We start from the raw sequence: 23,680 nt of genomic DNA on the forward strand, positions 1-23,680 counted from the left end.
AAAAATCCACACCATTTCTCTTCATTGCATTCATTATTGTTCAAAGGAGCTTGCTTGGTGATCCCTGGGGAGCAAAGAAAAGAATTTGGGGTTTAAATATAGTTTGGAATCAGTGAAGAGAAGGAAAAGAAATCTAAGACAACTTCTTATTCAAGAATCGAGGTGGGGGGAGCCATAAACAGGAAAGAAGGGAGAGACTGAGCTCATTTATCTATTTAAAGAAATGCCATCCACATTTAAACAATTAAACCTATCATTGGCATGGGCCCTTTGCAGAATTAATCCACAGGGGCCTTCAGAAATTCCCTTCTCGGGTGTGTTTTCTTGAAACATTTGGAGTGAGTGCTAGTGCACATGGAGAATTTACAGGAAAACCCCCAAATGGAAAGGAAAAAAATAGTGTGCAGCATTAACGGTGCTTCAGACTTCCATGAATCAAATCAGAAATGGATATAGAAAAGCATCTCCTTTCCTCTTTGCAAGAATGAACAGGCAGACAAAACTACTTCCTCCTCTACTAGAAGGGAAGAAAGCCTATGAACACCGCATTTCATGTCCTTTCAAAAGGCTGGTAGGAACCCCGACCCCCACGTGTGCTTCTGTGGGGTTGTTAGAAATGCCCCATTTGCCACCTAGAAGGCTGGGTTCCTGCCTGCCATTCAGAGCTCTGCACAGACATCTAATCCTGCAGGTCGAAGCTGCCCCGCCCTGCCCCCAGGAGGCTCCAGGCTCCTGGCAGAAGCTCAGTTTCTCCGAATAAGATGGAATTTATTAGTAGGAAATTATTCTGTTGTCCTCAGAAATACAATATTTCTGATAAAAATCTTGCTCCTGACAATAGACTAACAAGATACATTTGTTAGCAGTTTCTGTTCCTGGGAATCCGGGTGGTGAAGGCCCTGCCCTTTCATTGCAGTCTTTGAAGGAGATGCATGTGGTGACAGGCAGGATTCAAGTTTTTCATTTTGCAAACATGTGAGCTGAATATTACATGCCATGCACTGTACTGAATGTGCTCTGCAGGGCCTGCCCTCTACTAAGAGAGGGCGTGGGGAAGCGCAGTCATCTCATCAACAGCATTAGCTGAGCACCTACTATGTGCGAGGAATTGTATTCACAGGGAATACAGGATGGCCTACTTTGCCTATGGGAGGCAGCCCATCAATGATTCTCTCTCATTTCTATCCCTTCCTCTCTCTCTAAAATCAGTAAAAACATATTTAAAATAAAGAAGAGAAACACAACTCTTGCCTTCAGAGAGTTCAGAGCCTGACAGACAGACAAACATATCGTTTCAGACACTGGTCATCTGCCCAATGAACCCTTTGCATAATCAACAAGCTTCCTTTGCAAAGAACACTTATGCATGTTATCACAAAGCAGCCTCTTAGAAGGCTGAGCTCTTACTTATTTTAGCAATGGATGTTACAAGCTTCGTTTTCTAAGTTGTTCATTATTTAGTTGTTCATGAGAAGCAGAAGGTGAGAAAGGATGGTGCTTGCTAAGAGCAGGCAGAGAAACAGTAGTATGAAGGTGTATCCCGCATCTCGAGAGCAATTGGGATAATCTGACCAGAGAATTCAGCCACCGTGGCAGTTCTGGGAGAATTTAAACCAAAATCAACAGCCCTCTCTTACTTCTCAATGCATTAAGGACATTTGCGCACACAGATCCAACCTTATGCAATCACATTTAATGACCCTCCATTACAAACAAGATGAAGACTCAAATCTGTTCAGGGTGGTGTGTTGAGGACTGGGAATATATGATCCTTTAAGAAAAACTTAGAGCAAAATGATAAAATGTGGAACTTTTGGCACCTTAAAAGGAAGTTTCAATATTCGGACAATTTACTGACATGCTTTTCCCATCACTTATTCTGCCAGGTAAATACCATCTCACTGTATTTTGAGGAAGTAGGTGACTGATTGAAGTAGAGTGTGTGTTCAAGTCACCCTTATTCTACTTCACAATGTCGCATTCACTTCACTTCATCGGGTCACACAGGCATTGTATCATCTCATGTCTACACAGGAAGGTGAGGGAGTATGGTACAGTGAGATATTTAGAGAGAGCTAGCGAGAGACCTTATTCACATAACTTTTATTTCAGCATATTATTACAATCATTCCATTTTTTTATTAGTTATTATTATTAACTTTTTACTATACATAATTTATAAATTAAACTTTATCATAGGTATTTACGCATAAAAAAAAGACAGCTGTGGATTTTCAACAGGATCAAAAATACTGTTTTTGGTCTTTAATTGGTTGAACCCTCAGAAGCAAAGGGCTGACTGTAGAGTCATAGTTATTTTCAACTGCATGGGCATCGCCCATAACCTCATTGTCCAAAGGGCAGCTGTTTACATAGGGTGTAGTATTATCCGTCGTTTCAGGCATCCACTGGGAAACCGAAGCTGGAAATGGGGAAATACGGTTTTCCATCCACAGTTGGTTTAATCACTCATGTGAAACCTGTGGATATGAAGGGCCAATTGCATTTATTGAAATAAATCTATATACAAGTGGACCTTGCAGTTCAAGCCTGTGTTGTTCAAAGGTTAACTGAGCTGTGTGTTTATCTATGCATAAATATTTATGTGAGAGAGAAACATTGATTGGTTGCCTCCCATGCATGCTCCAACCAGGGATCCAACCCCAACCTGGGCATGTGCCCTGACCTGGAATTGAACCCCAGACCTATCAGTGTTCGGGATGCTGCAACCAACTGAGCCACACTGGCCAAAGGGAAAATTCTACATTTTATATGGTATGTTTCCTAATCACTCCATCCCTCCCCTTTTATATGAAACATTAGAGGCCCGGTACATGAAAATTCGTGCACTGGGTGGGGGGTCCCTCAGCCCAGCCTGCTCCCTCTCACAGTCCATGAATACTCAGGGGATATCCTACTGATGGCTTAGGCCTGCTTCCCGCAGGCCTAAGCCACAGTCTGGCCTCCCTCTGTGGGAGGCAACCGTCAGATCAGGGAAGGCGCCACGCCCATCCCCCCCGCTGCTGAAGCTGCCGCGGCTGCCAACCCTCCTCGGCCCTTGCAACCACTGCAGCTTTGTCCAGAAGGACATCCAGAAGGACATCTGGAAAATGTCCAGTCTATCCAGTCTAATGAGCATATTACCCTTTTATTAGTATAGATACTGAACATAGAGCATTATTCAAATCTTGAAGTAGCTCCCCCCCCCCGCCCCCCCAATTTGACTATTCTGAAACTCAAAGGGATTTACAGCCTGTGGAAACTTGCCCATTTAAAGTCAGTGACACCAGATGGTCCCCAACCAAATATAAAATTACTTCTGACTTGAGCTAACAAACCAAGCAATGAGCTCAGGAAAAGGTAACTGTGAAACATTTGTGTTTTTGACAATTTTGAAAATGACTTTTATTTCTTAGCAGATAAGTAGCTTTGGCATTTTTATCAATAAAATAGTAATAGACTTTTATTGTAGACTCTTTTGAAATGCATGTCATCTAAAAGAAGAATATTAAAAAAAAAAACACCCATCCTTCTACCACTCCAAGATAACAGCTCTGAAATGTTCAAGCTGCCATTTCAGACTTTTTCTATTGCAAAAATGTTAAATAGAAGTAAGTATATGAATTTTAACAAAAACAGAATCGCTGCATACACTTTATTTCATAATCTTTTTCCCATAACAATATATAACGAACATAATTCTATCGTTCTATGTCAATAAACACATCTATTAAACTATTTTAAACTTGTAACATGATATTCCCTGGTATTATGCTGAATCTTGGAGAACCCCTGCAAAGTAGCCATCATCTTTCCTACCTGAGTTCTGAACTATTGACGAGGCTGGTTTTGGATACAGCAACATCTGAAGGCTCATAGATTTCCTGATATGGAACCTCAGAATTACCTAGAATCTCCTACCCAGCCCCAGGCAGTGCCGGACAGGCAGGTCTTGAATCTTTGAAGAAGGACCCTGCAGTTAACTTATCTCCAAGAGCTGGGAGGGAAGGACTGGTTAAGCACACCCAGTTTTCTATTCCAAAATTCACCAATAGAAATGTCAGTTCTCCTTTCCCGTGGGATAGGGAGAAAGGGGATGGAGAGGGATGGAGACTATGCTGTTGGAGCTCCCTCCACATCAAAGGAAATAGTATGAAAAATGGGGAAGAATCTCTCCCTCCTACAGCTGTGTCAGAATCTATATATCCAGCCCTTGCAGGCCAATTGGATGGTTTCCAATCATTTCCTGAAATCACAAATTATTTTGCCTGGACAAGATTATTGTCCCCTACAGGTGCAGGAAGGAAGGCTCAGTGAGGTTCTGTGTGTTATCTTGGATCACACAGTGAGTGCTGGACCTGCTCTTTGAATTCAAGTTCTCCTGACTCCTAACTCCAAAACCCATTATCTACAAGGTTACTCCAAGGTCACCCAGGCCAGTGCTTCAGGCAGCTATCGGAAAGGCTTGGTGGAGGAGGTGGGGCTTGCTGGGTCTGAACTATAAATACAGAACAACGAAACAATTACCCAAGAGCTGGTACAAGTGTGGGATGATCTGGTACGGACCAAGTGTGTAACTACGGCAGGTGAATGACCCAGGCAGGATGGAGTTAGGTCCAGCAAGGTTTCCTGAAGGACGGGCTTGTTCTTTGCACTGCCAGCCAGCCTGTGAGCACCGGCGTCTGTCCTTGAGCATCTCTCTACAGATCTACCCTGCTTCAGTCCCACGGACGGACGGTGACCACGCCTTATCCTCACTCCTGGGATGATGGCAAGAGGAACTACAGACATGAGCCTTCAGAGCCCAGTCCTGGAGGCTTTTTGTCAGAGACTTTGTCATAACTGTAAAGTAGAGAAAGCAGCATCCAGGTGCCAGTGATGAGGCTCAGATGACAGGGGCTGGCAGCCTTCCTCACACTCTGCTAGTATGAGCTGAAGGTGGATGTTTCATGGACAGCAGGCACTCCTGGTGTGTCACATCCCTTGCTCCGGGTCTCTCTCGTCTCCTCATTTCTGGCCTCATGGCCTGCAGTGTGTGTATAGTTTTTTTGTCTCCGCTTCTTCATATCTCAAAGCACTGCTATTCACCCTGACTTGAGATATAGTTACAATCTTTTTTTTTTTGGTCAAATGTAGAGTGTGCTTTATTTAGCAGGGATCTGAAAAGATGCTGTAGATAATTATTTGCCACAGTGTCACTTGGCTGGGTTGGTTTGGAGCAAGTCTTGATTCAATGCTGGTAGTTTGATTCAGGGAGCAAAACAAAACTGTCCAATAAGAGACGGAAGCAGATGGGTGTGGAAAGGCAGGTGAGAGCTCTAGTTCACAAGACCACAGGCAAACACAAAGGAGAACTGGCGCAGGGCCCAGAGTGGAAATGCCATTGGACCCATCCATCTACTTATTCCCTCTTCCAGCCTGAGGGCAATACGTGCTTAGCACAGGGGAGACGCTGTATTAAGAACTGCTTTTTGGGATGTGCTTGGTTGATACAAAAGGAACAAAACATATTCCCTGTTCTCAAAGGGCTTAAAAAGAAGACATGTATACAGCTACAAAATGAAACATATGTGGTACACGTGCAATGGGACAGCTGGTTGAAATGTTAATTTGTGTCTTGTTTTCACTCTATGTCCCGCCTCCTCCCAGCGTTGTCTGAAAACTCTATTCTTGCTTGTCTCAGGTTCTGTTGAGGAGAGAGAAGACGCCTGCAGGCCACCTATGGGCCAACCTTGCCTTAGATCATTTATGTCATAGGCGATAAGATTAAACCTAGGGAATTTGTTAAATAACCTGGCTAATGTTTAGTATTAGCTTTAAAGGGGAGTGTTTCATTTTGGTAACCTCAGCCTTAATAATAAAAGCCTAGGAGGCGTTGCGTGACATCACCACAAGATGGCTGCCACAAGATGGCCACACAAGCTGATCAACACAAGATGGCCAGCAGGGGAGGGCAGTTGGGGGTGACCAGACCTGCAGGGAGGGCAGTGGAGGTGAGATCAGGCTGGCATGGGGGGGCAGTTGGGGGCAACCAGGCCAGCAGGAGAGCGCAGTTGGGGGTGACCAGGCCTACAGGGCAGGGCAGTTGGGGGTTATTGGGCTAGCAGGGAAGGGCAGTTGGGGGCGATCATGCTGGCAGGGGAACAGTTAGGCGTCAATCAGGCCGGCAGAGTAGTGGTTAGGGGGTGATCAGGCAGGCAGGCAGGTGAGCACTTAGGAGCCAGCAGTCTCAGATTGTGAGAGGGATGTCCAACTGCTGGTTTAGGCCAGATTCCACAGGGATCAGGCCTAAACCAGCAGTTGGACATCCCCCAAGGGGTCCCAGATTGGAGAGGGTGCAGCCTGGGCTGAGGGACAACCCCCCTGCCCGTGCATAAATTTTGTGCACCAGGCCTCTAGTTATTATTATAGCAGTTGTTGTTAGTGTTGCTCCCATTTAAGAGATGAGTAAACTGAGGTCCAGATAATTTAAAAATATGTGTCACTTAAATCCAGGCTCAATGCCATTTTAAATCATTTTCATGGATAAAAGTTTCAGAATTTGGGATTGTAAGCAGTTCCTTGCATTTTATCAAGAATCAGTAAAGCTTAAAAAAAAGAAAAAGAATCAGTAAAGCTAACATTTTAAGTAAGTACACTCTATAACCAAAGGTTGAGTAACTCACTGAGGGCTCAGAATTGAGGGAAAAAAAAGGCAGGCAGGTGGAGTGAAAATGTGATTAATTAGTCTTGAGTTTGATCTCACCGCCATGTTTAACAGCTCTGTCGTTTGGGACCAGTTATTTCATCCCATGTCTCACTCTTTTTGTTTTGTTTACAGTGAGGATCTGACAAACTTTCAGATCTCTGCCTGGTGCAAAGTGCATTGAAAAGAAGGTTAAGATAAAGTATATCAGGAGAAAGAAGAATTGCAATTCTTTTTAGGGTCTATCTATCTATTTATTATTGTTGACACTATTGCAGGTGTCCTTCCATTCCCCCACCTCTTTTCTCCCCCTCTACTCAGCCCCTGCCCCACCCCAGGCCTACACCAAATTATTATCTGTGTCCATGGGTTATGCTATATGCATATATGTTCTTTGGCTAATCTCTTCCCGATCCCTCCACTCCTCTCCCCTCTGAGATCTGTCAGTCCAATCCATGCATTCATGCCTCTGGTCCCATTTGTTTGTCAGTTTATTTAGTTCATTAGATGCGACATATAAGTGAGATCATGTGATACTTGTCTTTCTCTGACTGGCTTATTTCACTTATCTTAATTATCTCCAGGTTCTTTCATGCTGTCCCAAAGGGTATGAGTTCTTTCTTTTTTACAGTCCCATAGTATTCCATTGTGTAAATGTACCACAGCTTTTTTTTATCACTCATCTACTACTGATGGACACTTGGGCTGTTTCCAGATCTTAGCTATTGGAAACAATGCTGCTAGGAACAAAGGGTTGCATATATTCTTTCTGATTGGTGTTTCAGGACTCTTAGGATATATTTCCAGAAGTGGGATTGCTGGGCCAAACGGCAATTCCATATTTAAATTTTTTCAGGAAACTCCATGCTGTTTTCCACAGTGACTGCACTAGTCTGCATTCCCAAAGGCAGTGCACAAGGGTTCCCTTTTCCCAGTTTCCTCACCAGTACTTATTGTTTGTTGATTTATTGATGGTAGCTATTCTGACAGGCGTGAGGTGATACCTCATTGTCCTGGTTTCTTTGTTTGTTTGTTTGTTTTGCTGCAAAAAGCTTTATTGTTTCCATTTGGTCCAATGCATCAGAGAAGACTTCCGGGTGGTTAAAAGGATGCCTAGGGTTTTAGGGAGAGGCTCATGCAAAAGCCAGACACCAGGGGAATGCAGAGGGGCCCTTCAAAGACCTCTGGGCTCCAAAGGCTTCCAGTTGCCTTTCAAAAGGATACTCGCCCAGCCCAGCTGGGGGCCGGCCAGCCTGAGGGGTTAGTCAGGTGGCATTCATCTTCTTGATGAGTTTCACCTCCTCACCCGGGAAGTGGTTCTCCAGGCAGTCACAGAGCGGAGGGGCTGTGCGGTAAACCTCCTCCTGGGAAGTCTTCAGCACATCCTGGGAGAGAATGCCGCTACTGTCCTGGTTTTGCATCTCTAAGAGATGCTCAGCGCCCTCCAGCTTCTTCTCCTCCAACTCCAGGAAGAAGTGGCCCACGCCCTCTAGACCCACATCGTTGAGGTCGAAATAGAAGCCCAGAGACAGGTAGGTGCAGGAGACCCGCAGATGCAGGTCGACTTCAGCCTTCACCTTGGTGGAATAGTTCTGATGAATTTGGGACTTCATGGTTGTTCAGCAATAAGAAGTTAAGGTAAAAGGAATGGTTGTTGGCTGGTCTTGGAGGTTGAGGATGGCTGAGGTGGTTCTGAAGGTGGTGACTGGAAAAGAGGTGGGAGGGTGGTCACAGGTTCGAAGAAGGGGTGTCCCTGGGTCTGTCCCTTCCAAACATTGTTGAAGCAAGAGATAGATCAGGGGATCACTGAGGGCACTGGCCCTCACTGTAGGTATAATTTACATTTTTCTGATGATTAGTGACGTTGAGCATTTTTTTAAGTTTTTAAAAAATCTTTATTGTTGAGAGTATTGCAGATGTCCCCCTTTATTTACCCCGTTACCCCCCTTCACCCGGTTCCCACCCAACCCCAGTCCTTCACTGCCCTACTGTGTATGTCCATAGGTGACGCATATATGCACATAAGTTCTTTGGTTAATCTCTTCCTGTCCCCCTCCACCACCCCCCTTCCCTTTGAGATTCCTTAGTCTGTTCCATGTTTCCATGCCTCTGGTTCTATTTTATTCATCAGTTTATTTGGTTCATTAGATTGCTTGTTTGTTTATTTTGATTTTTAGATACAAGTAAAATATATGTCGCTGGTGGACGTGCAGAGTTGTAATCTGGTATGGTCTGAAACTGTCCGCCGGGTGCATGGCTCTGGGGCCTCCAGGGAGGCGCAAAGTTAGCCACTGCCTGGCGGAGCTACAGAGCTATTTGCAGATGACTGCTACTTGTAGTGGGTTTAGAAGTGCCCAGGTGAGGCCAAGCTGTGAAGCAAAACAGGCTGGTACTAGTGCCAGGTCTTGGGCCTCTTATTGATAGCGATGGGGCATGCTGATGCCAGCTGCTGCTTGTTTGAAAGATTTTAGGAATGTTTGAAGCCTGAACCAGGACAGGACATTCTTATGGAAAAGTCACTGCAAACAGCTTGGGTGGGGAAGGTCTCAGCATAGGAATAATGACCCCTGCCAGCACCCCGTCTTGGAAAAAGCCACCCCTGAGTTCTTGCTCCAATGCCAGATAATTCAGTTTCTTCTCACATATCACTGAATCTCCCTCCACCCCCACCCCAGCTGTTGCCCCAGTGCTGAGCCTAGAGGGATTGAGTCCAAGTAAGGCCACACACTGGCCCTTTAAAGAGGAACAGCTGGGTTCTCCAGCAGCCTCTGTGTCACTCAGCCATGATCCCCACTGGTTTTTGCAGTCTGCAATTAAGGGACATCTCTCCCCAGCTCTGGAACCCTGAGCTGTGGCAGCCAATCAGTGATTTTTCTCTCATCATTGATGTTTCTATCTCTCTCTCCCTCTCCTTTCCTCTTTGAAAGCAATAAAAATATATATATTTTTAAAAGAACAAGAATTAGGTATTGTTCATATACCTTTTGTGCAGTGCTTTACTGAAGCCTAGATAACCACGCTCAAGTTCTGAGTTTATCTTCATTCAACCACATTTACTGAGCACCTACTATGCACCTGGCTCTGTGATAAATGCTGAACAGAGAGGGTTGATCAAAACCAGGCCTCAGTACCTTGCATTCGGAGAGGGGAGACAGTTAAGCAAACAAAAATATTGTGTCGAGTGTGATTAATACAATCATGGATTTATATCCAAGGTAAAGAGATGGTCTTGGCAGGGTTGGACTAATTCCATCTTGAAAAAGGGAGCCCAAGAAAAAGTGTATGGCTGTCACGTTGTGCAAGATGAAGAACGAAGGCTTGTGAAATAGCAGAGTGTTTTCCTTTTCTTTTCCTATTTAATTCTAAGCTGTTTGGTAATATCAAGACAAAACAGAGTGCAGACAACAGCCAGGATAAAAAGGCTGGAGCTAGAAAATAATGGGATGGTGATATCATTATATGGAACTTGGATTTTACCATGGCAGTGATAGGACTGAAGGATTTAGTGAAGAGGAGAGACACAAAGACTTTTGCTTTAAAAAGATCAAATGGGTGGCCTCCTGACATTATAAAAAGTATATTATGTTTACATGACATGTACATATGTATGTTTTTTGGGTGCATGCGTTTTCATGTGGTTATTTATATGCATATGCCTATGCATATACTTCTATTTAGTTGAATTTTATGATAATGCTATTTTTATAGGTCAAAATGGTCAAATATCACAATTTCAAGCAGTTTTATCTATTGGGCTAGGCCGCAGTGGTCGGAAAACTGAGGCTCAGCAAACAGTGGTTCACGAGCCACATGCAGCTCTTTGGCCCCTTGAGTGTGGCTCTTCCACAAAATACCGACTTCTGCGCATGGGCCACAAAGTTTCAATTGCATTGTATGTGTGTGCCCGCATGTGGTATTTTGTGGAAGAGCCACACTCAAGAGGCCAAAGAGCCGCATGTGGCTCTCGAGCCCCGGTTTGCTGACCACGGGGTATTTATATACCTGCTCCCATCTTTAGTTGGTAGAGGACTACTGCTTGGAGTTGGTCATTTGAGGCATCTCTTGCTGAGAGGCGGGGAGAGTATCTTTACAAGCTTCAGAGAAAGCCCCTCGAGGATGAGGTTCAGACACTGGCAGCTGGAAGTCAGCCAGGCTGCATTCAATGGTGAGGCCCAAGCGTGTGCCACCACACCCATCCTTACTTCCTACCAGCTAAGCAGCTTTGATGTAGTCGCTTAATTTCTTGAGGCTCGTTTTTCTTATGAGCAAAATGGGACAATACCCACTTTACCTGGTTTTATAGGCTGAATTATGCCCTCCAAAATTAATATGTTAAATTCCTAACCCCAGTACCTCAAAATGTGACTACATAGAGAGCTAGGGCCTTATAGAGCTAATTAAGTTAAAATGTGCTAGTATGGGTGGGCCTTAATCTAATATGAATGGTCTCCTAATGAGAAGAGATTAGAGCATAGACACACATAAAGGAAAGACCATGTGAGGACACAGGGAGGAGGCAGCCGTCTACAAGCCAAGGAGAGAGGCCTCAGGTAGAAATCAACCCTGCCCACACCTAGATCTTGGGCTTCTAGCCTACACAACTGTGAGAAAAATAAATGTTAGTTGTTTCAATCCCCCCATTTGTGGTATTTTATTATGATAGCCCTTGAAATTAAGATACCTGGGGAGGATTAACATATTTTATTGTGCTCTAAACAAGCATTATTAATATAGTGTATTTCTAGTGCATAAACACCAAAATAAATAGTCATCTCAAAATTAAAGTAAGAATTTTGCTTTCTACCTAGCCCTTCTGATTAACGAGCCCTCATTTCTGAGTTCTATGAACCGAGGACCTTGAACTCCATGGGATAAACTCAGAGAACTGAGAAGTACCATATGCCTGGCCACTGTGTTCCTTGCAGTCAAATACAGCCCACTTATTGCTAATGATATTTCTGCTTCTTCCTCTAAGGAGGATGTCAGCAGGGTCACTTGTGCAGCCTATAGAGAAAGCTAGTGCTGTTTCCATGGTGTCACACTAAGAATTCTGGACTGGGACTGCAGCAAGTGGAGTTTCAGATCTCAGGGGTGGCCTTCTGCTCTGCATCGCTGCCTAAGCAAAGGGGAACTTCTGCTCTGCATCGATGCCTAAGCAAAGGGGAATTCAGATGTCTCAGGGTGACTACAGAGAGTCCTGAATCACACATTCACAACTGGCAGAAAGACTAGGAAGGCGTGTCTTCTCACCTGAAAATACCCCCCTTACTAATTGCCGGTGTTCATGTCCCAGCATCAAGAAGGGTTCAGGAATCTGGAAAAGGGGCTGTGCGCAGATGACATAGGAATCCAGAGACTAATAAAGAGTCTGGAGACGAGATATAATTTTGAAAGGCATTGGGGGTCAGAGGACCTTCAGCTAAAGGAACTGAAGAGAGCCTCCTTGTCTAGGACCCTTGCTTTTATTAACACAATTTGTCCTAAGGCAAGGTGGAGATAATACATTTCAAAGGGTAAGGTTTCAAAGGGTACAGAAGTATTGTCAGTTTGGGGAATAGCCTACGGCTGTTCAGGTGTTTGGCCAGTAGGAGGCAATAACATGTAGATTAAGATGCCCTTTAACTGTCTGGCAGCCACAATCAGTTTCCTATTCAGGTTTGAGGAAATGCCTTTAACCATTTCCAACAGGTGACTACATGTGTGACTCAACCCTGTTGAGTCCCCAAGTCTCATCAACCTTTTGATGAAACTCTTGAAATTATGACATGCTGAAATTGGTCTATGGCAACTAATGTCTGAAATTCCACTACTAACAACACATTCCTTTGTTTTTGGATTTTCTCTCTTTCAGTCTCTCTCAATTGAAGTATAATTATATAGGGTGAAATGCACAGATCTAAAATGTAGGATTTGTAGAATTTGATGAGTTTTGACACCTATATACCCAATAGCCCACTCAAGATAGAATATGTGTCACCAAGAAAGCTCCCTCCTACCCTTTTCCATTCATCTTCCTCTGACAACCATTGTTTTTATTTCTATACCTATAGATCGATTTTGCCTGGTCTCAAAATTCTTCATAAAATCATACAATATGAATTTTATGTGTGTGTCTGGCTTCATTCATTCAACACAGTGTTTTTAACATTCGGTTTATGTTATTGCATGTAACAATGGTTTGTTCTTTTTTTAATGCTGAGTAATACTCCAGTGTATAAAATGCCACCATTTCTTTATCTGTTTTCCTATTGGTGGACATAGGGGATGTTTTCTTTATTTATTTATTTTTGCTATTTTGAATAAAGCCACTATGAACCATCTTTCACAAGTCCTTATGTGGGTGGGTGTTCTCATTTCCCTTGGGAAAATGCCTTGAACAGTTGCTTTACAAAAGAAGATACACAAATGCATAAAAAACACATATAAAGATGTTCATTATTTGTCATAAAAGAGACATGAATTAAAATCACTATGTGATACGGCTCCATTTTACCAGGATGTCTACGTTTTGCAAGTGTTCTCTTTAAACAGGCAAATGAATTTCGAAAGAGTATTCCTTTAAGTTTTTTAATGTTCTCGTTAGGGAAGTTTTGAAACACACCAAAGTAGAAAGAATAGTGTAATAAATTATCATATATCCATCCCACAGATTCAATAATTATCTGTATTTTGCCACAATTATCTATACTTGGCCATTTTTCTGTAACAATCAATTGGGTGCTCTACAATTCAATTCAGTTCTGGAGTGAACACAGACCCCCACACATCATGGGCTCAGTCCCACAAGACTGCCCCCATTCAGATGTCAGCCGCAAACAGAGTCCCAAGGCTTCTTGAACTTCTGCCTGGTCAACTACAAGTTCAGGGGTTCCCAGCCTAGCCCCCATCAGGTTTGGTAATTCACTAGAATGACAGAGAGAATTGAGGAAACTGCCTTACTTACCGTTGTCATTACAATAGATACAGCTCTGAGTAGCCACTTAGAAGAGATGTACAGGATAAATTATGTGGGGGAGGGGTAGAGCTGAGCTTCTGTGCCCTCTGCAGGTGTGCATCTCCCCAGCACATGGATGTGTTCCCCAACCCCCAAGTGCCCCTGAACCCTATTGCTCAGGGTTTTTATATGGGGCTTCTATAATATTGTTTAGGGTTTCATTATATAGACACAATTGATTAAATTGTTGACCATTAGTGATTGGCCAATAATTTTCAGTCCCTTTCCCTCCCCAAAAGTTGGGAGTGGGGCTGAAAGTTCTAACCTACTAGTCACAAGGTTGGCCCCATCCTGCAGTCATCTGCGGTACTACCACGAATCCTCTCATTAGTTTAAACTCTGGTGTGGTTAAAGGGACTCATGAATAACAAAAGACAGTTTTATACTCAGGAAATCCCAAGAGTTTTAGGAGCTCTTTGCCAGCAATGCGGGACAAAGACCAAATGTATATATATTTTTATTATGTCACATACCCCCCAAATGCCTTATTTGTATGGTTAGCAGATTTTACATTTATTTTGCTCTAGTATTTTTTAAAAAATTCTTTACATCACATTATTTTGCCCTTAAGTAAGGAAATTTCAGATATAACCAAAATAACAATTTTCATGTCTAATGAGCAGTAATAACTTAATAATTCTAATACTCTTTCCATACTCAGATTTCCCTAATCATCCTCAAAAATCTTTATAAAAGGCTTACACATTACATTTGATTGTGATATATATTTAAGTCTCTTTTATTCTAGAAGAGTCCCTCATCCTACTCTCTTTCTTCTTTTCCATGCTGTGTCAGATAGCCAAAAAACCTAGATTATGATCATTTCCTGATAGTATAATTTTGCTTGCTTCTTCATTGCTGTCTTTTCTTTGAAAAAGAAGCTAGGTCTAAAAGGCTCTGGTTCATGGTCAACATTTTTAAAGCAAGAATACTTCATAGGTGGTATCATTTATTTTGAAAAGCTTTTCTTTCTTTAATTTTTTTTTAGTGTCTACTATGTTTTCAGTTCTGTGTGTTGCAAGGTAAATAACATATGTCATAGTCTTTCTATTCAGGATCTTGTAGTCTCACAGGGGAGAAAGGCATGTAAACCAATCAATATAAGAGTATAAGGGCCATGGAGGGTTTGGGTGGGGCTATAAATTCTGAGAGAGGCGTCAAGGCTGCCAGGAAGTGATCCACGAGCTGGCCCAAAGGGAAGGGAAAAGTAGGGTTTGCCAGTCAAAGGAGAGAGAGTGCAGAAGGGCAGGCTGAGCCACGGGCCTGCGTGCCTGAAGGAGGAGACACATCAATATCCGGGAGCAGGTCGTGCAGAGCCTCGGATGCTGAGTGAAGGAATTTGGACTTTATCCTTTGAACGATGGTAATCCTGGAAGGATTTAAATCGAGGGAGGTTTTCATCTCTGTGTGTAGTTTTTAGCACCTTTGTGTGAAAAGACTTTCCAAAAAGTGTCCTCCCCCCCGAAAGTGACTTCACAAGTCCTGCTCTGATTCCTTAGCATGCGGCCCCAGACAAAAGCGTGACATTTGTCATTTTAGATGCCCCCATGCCATGTGTACTCTGCCCTTTGCCCCATTAAGTGGCCTTCGTAACCATGGAAACATTCAGGTTCTCAATCCAGCAGAATATAAAGAACAGAGAAAGATTGTTCTGTGGCCTATGCAGAAACTAGTCTCTTCCTTCCCTTACACTGCTCAGTGATGCCAGTCAAGCTGGGGTGTTATTAAAACCCCAATATTTGAGTCCACCTGCCTGTGGGCAATGGCCCCCAAAAATGCATGAGCAGGAGTGTACAGTATGGAAAAGAAGATAGTTTAATATTGAATTGGCCAATCCAAGTGTGGGAAGTGAGCACTCTGAAAGACCTGGCTCCCCAATGGCCTGTAGGTTACAGGTTCTATGGGACAAAATCAAGAAATACTGTGGGTTAAGGGGTTCCAAGTCATGTTGGGAGCTGACTGGTTGGATGTAGTAAGGAAAGGGTAATAAATCATTTCTTCAGGTCTTGAGGACAACTCTAAGGTCTGTCCCTCTGCCTAGTCTCATAGGAAAGTAGCCAGGGGGTTGCTCCGTCTTAGGGGTCGGGAACTGAAACAGAACTTAGGTCAATATATTACCTTTAGCCAGCCAGAGGTTGAGACCTGTGACCATTAGGTTCACTCTCTTGTCATCTGCTGCCTTGGGGGTTGTTGATTATCCATGGGGAAAAGCTAGGTCTCTGAGGGTTGTAGGAAGAAAGAAAATATGATTTCTATAGTTAGGATTCAAAGCTAAATGTAATCAAAGTCATAAGGACCCTCAGTTTTAATAGCCACAGCAGACAATCCCGTAGTCCCAGCTGCCTGATGTCTAGCCGATGGCTGACTTCCTTGGGACTTTCTTTTGCTTATTGATGATGATTGGAGGAGTAATCATGGCTCATTTCACATTTAAAAAAAGTGGGCTGGGGCCTAAGGTATATTTCAAATTACAATGTATGAATTAAAGCAAACCCTTCTAGATTAATAGGAAACAACAGAAGTTCGTTGAACATAGGGCAGTGGTAGGTCCTTTCAGACAGCAAATCAACCCAGTGGTCAGTGTGGTGAGCAAAGAAGAAAGCAAGTGCCCACGGTTCTTTTTGGCTATTTTCACTTAGCTGAGGTGCTGCAAACATGGCTTTTCATTTCTACTTTGGGAGCTTTTCGGTTTAGATCATTGTAACCTGTGGTGTGTGTGTGTGTGTGTGTGTGTGTGTGTGTGTGTGTATGTGTATGTTTTGCTGTTTTGATATATTTTTTAATTGATTTCAGAGAGGAAGGGAAAGGAAGACAGAGAGAGAAACATCAATGATGAGAGAGGATCATTGATCGACTGCCTCCTGTTTGCCCCACACTGGAGAACACTGGATTGCCTCATACCCAGGCATGTGCCCTGACTGGGAATCGAACCATGATCTCCTGGTTCATAGGTCGATGCTCAACCACTGAGCCAGGGCAGCGGGGCCATTGGAACCTGTTTTGCTGCATTTGCAAACCAACTCAGTGCTGGCATTATGATCTGTGACTGTCAGGATAACAATTTCAGAACTGGGGAGACAGACTGCAGATTGCTTCCTCCTAAGCAGTGACCCAGTTTTTTGAGACTAGCACACAGAAGGTGCTTTCATATATATATTTCTAAATGGAACCAAATAATTTGTTCCTTGTTCATAAATGGAAGGATCAAGATTTAAATCAGCTTTGTTCTCCTTCCACTGTCCAGGCTGATGATCAACATGATGGTTGAAATTTTCTGAGTGTAATATATGTTCCAGTCACTGTTTTAGTATTGTATATATTTTTATTAATTTTTAAAATAATCACTGGAGGATATATTTTATTGATTTGAGAGAGAGAGAGAGAGAGAGAGAGAGAGAAGCATCAATCAGTTGCCTTCCATACACACCCCCACTGGGATTGAACCAGAAACCTAGGTATATGCCCTGACTGGGGATCGAACCCGCAACCTATCAGTGTAGGGAACGATGCTTCAACCAAGCCATTCAGCCAGAGCCCCATTTTCTCTCAATTTCATGGTTTAGCCTTCTAACATTTCCTTTTTATTAATATAAACAGACATGTATATCTATCCATACTTCTTTTACTTAAAACTAGCACACTATTCACATTTGCCTTACCTTGCTTTTTTCACATAATTTATCCTAGGTATCACTCTGTAATAGTAGGCTTTACATAGTTATTCTTATTCTTCTATAAAGCTGTGTGTGACTGCATTATGTAAATGTATCAGGATTTATTTGACCAATCTCCTATTGATGGACAGTTGAGTCTTTTCCATGTTTTTACTATTGTAATTAATTCTGCAATAAATAACCTTGAAATTATAGTCTTGTCTTTCCTTCCTTCCTTTTTTGTTTTATTTTGCCAATGTATCTTTGGAATACATTCATAGAAGTGGGATTGTTAAATCAAAGTTTAAATTCACATATAATTTAGTTAGATATTGCCAAATTTCCTTCTGTAAGAATTGTACCACTTTGCAATTCCATAAGCCATATATGAAAGTGCTCAGTTGTTTTTTTAAAAAGCCTGATCTACAGTTTTTGCCAAACTAATAAGACAGTTTGGATTTGCTACTTAATAGATGAGAAATGACATCTCAATCTAAAACACACTTTTTTTTATTATGAAGTAAAGTAAGCAAATATTCATGTGATTGGGTCATTTAACTTTATAAGTTTATTTTTCTGTAAACTATTAATTTGTTTGCTAATCCATCTCATATATATATATACACACACATATATATATATTTGTTGCTAAATTTTAAAAATTTTCCATTACAGTTGACATATAGTATTATATTAGTTTCTGGTGTACAACATAGTGATTAGACATTTATATAGCTTATAATGTGACCCCCCAATAATTCAAGTACCCATCTGACACCATACATAATTATTACAATATTGTTGACTATATTCCCCATGCTGTACTTTACATCCCCATGACTATTTTATAACTCCCGATTTATTGTTGATTTTTAAAAAATTTGTTTGCTTACATTTTTAAATGAAATTAATTGGGAATGACATTGCTTAATAGGATCATATAGGTTTCAAGTGTTCATTTCTATGATACAAACCTGTATATTGCACTATGTGCCCACCATTCCAAGCCAAACCACCTTCCATCTCCATGTATTAGGCCCCCCTCCAACTCCCACCATCCCCTTCCCTCTCGTAACCACCACACTGTCCAATTTGTTGTCCTTAATCCCTTAATTCACCTTTTTCACCCAGCTCCCCAACCTGTCTCCCACCTAGAAATCATTGTTTGTTCTCTATATCTATGAGTTTGTTTTGTTAATTTATTTAGTTTGCTTTTTAGATTCCACGCATAAGTGAAATCATATGGTATTTGTCTTTCTCTGTCTGGCTTATTTCACTTAGCACAATACCCTCTAGGACAGCTGTGGGCAAACTACGGCCCGCGGGCTGGATCCGGCCCGTTTGAAATGAATAAAACTAAAAAAAAAAAGACCGTACCCTTTTATGTAATGATGTTTACTTTGAATTTATATTAGTTCACACAAACACTCCATCCATGCTTTTGTTCCGGCCCTCCGGTCCAGTTTAAGAACCCATTGTGGCCCTCGAGTCAAAAAGTTTGCCCACCCCTGCTCTAGGACCATCCATGTTGTTGCAAATGGCAATATTTCATTATTTTTTATGGCTGGGTAATAATTCTTCTTTATCCATTCATCTACCAATGGACACTGAGGTTGCTTCCCTATCTTGGCTATTATAAGTAATGCTGTAATATCTAATCTAATAAAAGAGAAACATGCAAATTGACCGCACCCCCGCTATGCCCAAGCCACGCCCCAAGAGTGACTATATGCAAATTAACCCAACCAAGATGGCGGCCAGCAGCTAAGGAGCTGGAGCAAGCAGGAGGCTTGGTTGCCCCGGCGATGGAGGAAGCCAAGCTTCCTGCCTGCCCTGGCTGGCTGTGGCCTCGGCTCAAGGCAACAAAGTTTCAATTATAGAAGAAAAATAAATCCCAGATACCTGCTTCCAGCCAGCCTCCATTGGGAGCTTGGGTGGCTGGGGGCCATGGCCAGCCTGAAAACAGACATCAGTCCCTCACCCAGGCTGGTCAGACACCCCAGCAGGGACCCCTAACCTGAAGGGGCTGGGGCCAGCTTGCAAACAGCCATCAGCCCCTCACCCAGGCTGGCCAGGCACCCCAGCAGGATGCCGCCCCCCCCCCCCGAAGGGGGTGTGACCAGCTTAAAAACAGCCCTCAGCCCCTCACCCAGGCTGGCTAGGCACCCCAGGGGAGACCCCCACCCTGAAGGGGCTGTGGCCAGCCTACAAACAATCATCAGCCATTCACCCAGGCTGGCCACACTCTAATGGGGTGAGGGTCCCTGCTGGGGGGGTTGGCCAGCCTGCAAACAGCCATCAGCCCCTCACCCAGGCTGGCCAGGCACCCCACCGGGACCCCCACCCTCATCCAGGACACCCTTCAGGGCAAACCAGCTGGCCCCCACCCATGCACCAGGCCTCTATCCTATACAATAAAAGGGTGATATGCAAATTGACCCTAACAGCAGAACGACTGGGAATGACTGGTCACTATGACACACACTGACCACCAGGGGGCAGATGCTCAATACAGGAGCTGTCCCCTGGTGGTCAATGCATTCCCACAGGGGGAGCTCTGCTTAGCCACAAGCCAGGCTGACGGCTGCCAGTACAGCAGTGGTGGTGGGAGCCTCTCCTGCCCCCTCAGCAGCACTAAGGATGTCCGACTGCAGCTTAGGCCTGCTCCCTGCTGGCAAGTGGACATCCCTGAGGGCTCCCGGGCTGCCAGAGGGATGTCTGACTGCCAGCTTAGGCCCGATCCCCCGGGGGAGTGAGCCTAAGCCAGCAGGTGGTCATCCCCCAAGGGGTCCCAGACTGCAAGAGGGCACAGGCCGGGCTGAGGGACCTCCATGAATGCACAAATTTTTGTACACTGGGCCTCTAGTATCATATATAAGAACATGGGACTGTATAACCTTTTCAATTTAGTGTTTTGGATTTTTTCATTTAAATTCCCAGCAGCTAAGGAGCTGGAGCAAGCAGGAGGCTTGGTTGCCTCGGCGATGGAGGAAGCCAAGCTTCCTGCCTGCCCTGGCTGGCTGGGGCCTCGGCTCAAGGCAACAAAGTTTCAATTATAGAAGAAAAATAAATCCTTAAATTCCCAGAAGAGGAATCGCTGGGAAGTTCCATTTTTAATTTTGAGAACCCTCCATACTGTTTTCCACAGGGGCTTGCACCAATCTGCCTTTCCACCATCAGTGCATGAGGGTTCCCTTTTTCTCCACATCCTCACCAACACTTGTTATTTGTTGATTAATTTATGATAGCCATTCTCACAAGTGTGAGGTGATATCTATTATGGTTTAATTTGCATTTCCTTGATAATTAGTGATATTGAGCATTTTTTTTTTCAGATGTCCATTAGCCATCTGTATGTCCTCTTTGGAGAAGTGTCTATTCAGATCATTTGCCCATTTTTTAATCAGATGGTTTGCTGTTGTTGTTATTCTTTAGTCCATTTTCTATATAATTATTGGTATCTAAGATATTTTTTTGAAGCCCTAAATATGTTAGGGATATTCAGTGACACAGTTTGTTGTTTTACAAGGTGCTAATATTTTTCTCAGTTTGACTTATCCCCCCTTTGCTTATAGTATTTTTTTCCAGACAAAAGTTTTTCTTTCCTTTTCATAGTTTATTTTTCTTATATGTCTTTAGAATTTTGAATAATAGGATTTTTTTTCTAGTCCTAAGCTTTAGTGAAATTCACTCATGTTTTTATCTAGTACTTATGTTTTAATTGTTCACATTGAAATCTCTCATCCATTTGGAATTTATCCTGGTGTAAGAAATAAATACATCATATCTTTTTTTATATGACCATCCAGTTATCCAAATATTACTTATCAAAAAGTTGATCTTTTCTCCACTGATTTGAGAAGTCACCTTGATCATATATTAAATTTGCAATTGTAATTGTTTCACTGGGTTGCCTGTCTATTCATCCACCAATACCATTTCTTAGTTACAAAGGTTGGCAGGGTGCTTTAATATCTAATAGGCTAGCTTCCCTCCTAGTTCCTCTCTCCCAGAGTTTTTCTGGATATTCTTGCTCATAAAATATACTTTCAAATGAATTTTTTAATCCACTTGTCAAGCTTCAGAAAAAACAAACATCTGGTGGTATTTTAATGGACTTGCATTACATTTATAAGTTAACTTAGGAAAAACTGGCATCTCTATGATATTGAATCATTCTCCCCAGAAAAATGGTATGCCTTTCTTTTGTTTTTCTAATTCAGAGTCTTGCAGGAATTTTCTTTAACATATTAATATCTATTAATTATATAACATTATGCGAATTAATATTCTGTTTTACTATATTAATTAATATAAAAGTTGCATATGACCTTAACAACAAAGCCAGAGCCTTTTCCACTAAATTCGGGGATAAGAAGAGTGAAGACCATTGCTATGTAACATTTTGTTGTAAGTATTAATCATTGCAGATGTTACATAACAGTGGATTTCATGAGCATCTTTGTATGGAGATAATGGACATTACTCATTTTATTACTAATTTTAGTGAGAAAATACCTCTGTCTTTGTTATTAATGTTATATATGTAATTTTTATATATGTCAAGGAAGTGTCCATCAAGTCTTACATTGTCATTTTCTTTTTATATGTCTGTAAAATTCACAAATGGAATTTGGCAAATGCCTTTTCTGCATCTCTGGAAATAATTATATGATTTTTCTCTTTAGGTCTATTAATATGATGAATTATTCAACTGAAACTCCTAATATTGAACCACTTTTGCTTTTCTAAAAATATGCACATATGGTTTTAATGTATATTTGATAATAATTTTTTGAAGATTTTGCATAAATATTTATTAGGGTGAATAATCTATAGTTTTATTTTTTGGTGAAGTTTTATCAACTTTTAGTTTCAATGTTATCTTTGCTTTATAAAATGTATTCAATACTTTTCCTGATTTTTTAAAAAATGTAATCCTTAAAATCACTGGGGTTGAAAAAATGCATATTTATTGAGAAACACTTTTACCACTCCAATTAACTAAGGCTGTCTAACCATTAAGGAAGGCAAGTAATATCCCAGTTAACTGTATGAGGCTTTGGCTATCAATGAAGCTGCAGACAGCCATATTCAGACTCTCAGAGCTATTTTTCTCATTTCAGAAGATTGGGTGGCACTTGGTAAGTGTCCCACACTATTAGATTTCATGAAAAGATAACCAAAGGAACATAAGCATGATGAAAATCATGAATCTGAAATCAAAACCTGTATACATAATCTGGCAATGGAATGAAGTATTTGGAAGTGAGACTATCCTAACAAGTCCTGGGTGTATAGTTATGGCTTTTATAGACTCCCTAATGTTTAACTGACTTTAACATTTGCCTCTATAAGGAAGGAACAAAGAGAGGGAGGGATGGAGGGAGGAAGGAAGGGAGGGAGGGAGGAAGGGTGGGAGGGAGGGAGGAAGGAAGAAAAGAAGGAAGGAAAGGAGGAAGGAAGAGGAAGGAAGGAAGGAAGGAAGGAAGGAAGGAAGGAAGGGAAAGGAAGGAAGGAAGGAAGGAAGGAAGAAAGAAAGAAAGAAAGAAAGAAAGAAAGAAAGAAAGAAAGAAAGAAAGAAAGAAAGAAAGAAGAAATAATGAAAGAAAGAAAGAAAAAAGAAAGGTAGAAAGAAAGAGCGAGAAAGCAGGATTCAGACTACAATATAGCTGTTAAGTGCTGTGTTGTTGTCCCCCCTGCTCAAAATAAAGTTGTTTTTTTAACTATACCTGTCTGCTAGACTCCTGTAGCAGCCAGGGACGGTTGGTCTCATACATAATTGTTAAAATAAATATTGACTGACTGGTGATTCTTGAATGAAGAAAAAAAAAAGAAATAAAGGGAGAAAGAAATGAAGAAATGAACTAACATGGAGTATTTCCTAAGCGTGAAGCTCTGTACTGGGCTTTCTTACTCGGTATCATTTAATTCAAACCAAGGACTCATGGGGGTACTTATTACCTATTCTCACTTTTTTCAGGTGAAGAAACCAAGACTTAGCATAGCTAAAAATCTTTTAAAAACTAACTTTCGCCCTAACCGGTTTGGCTCAGTGGTTTGGCTCAGTGGATGGAGCGTCGACCTGCGGACTCAAGTGTCCCGGGTTCGATTCCAGTCAAGGGCATGTACCTTGGTTGCAGGTACATCCCCCTGTGGGGGGGCGGGGGCAGTGTGCAGGAGGCAGCTGATCGATGTTTCTCTCTCATCGATATTTCAAACTCTCTATCCCTCTCCCTTCCTCTCTATAAAAATCAATAAAATATATTTTAAAAAACCCACTAACTTTCTAATTCATAAGTTTAGAAAGTGACAGAAAAAAATGGAAAGGAAACTGGACATTTGGTT

At 42.1% G+C, this 23,680-nt stretch overlaps 1 non-coding gene and 1 pseudogene across 1 annotated transcript; one reads left to right on the forward strand and one right to left on the reverse strand.

The window, feature by feature from the left end:
- Window positions 1–7,950: 7,950 nt before the first annotated feature.
- Window positions 7,951–8,298, reverse strand: LOC138996854 (ferritin light chain pseudogene; annotated as a pseudogene).
- Window positions 8,299–22,979: 14,681 nt separating this feature from the next.
- LOC139000640 (small nucleolar RNA SNORA63) lies at window positions 22,980–23,112 on the forward strand. Its single transcript, XR_011469661.1, has one exon. It is a non-coding gene; the product is annotated as a small nucleolar RNA SNORA63 (small nucleolar RNA).
- The last annotated feature ends 568 nt before the right edge of the window (window positions 23,113–23,680 follow it).

Source organism: Myotis yumanensis, unplaced genomic scaffold, assembly GCF_028538775.1.
Source record: "Myotis yumanensis isolate MYYU_CA2020_CCGP unplaced genomic scaffold, mMyoYum1.0.hap1 SCAF_1, whole genome shotgun sequence".
Classification (NCBI taxonomy): Eukaryota; Metazoa; Chordata; class Mammalia; order Chiroptera; family Vespertilionidae; genus Myotis; species Myotis yumanensis.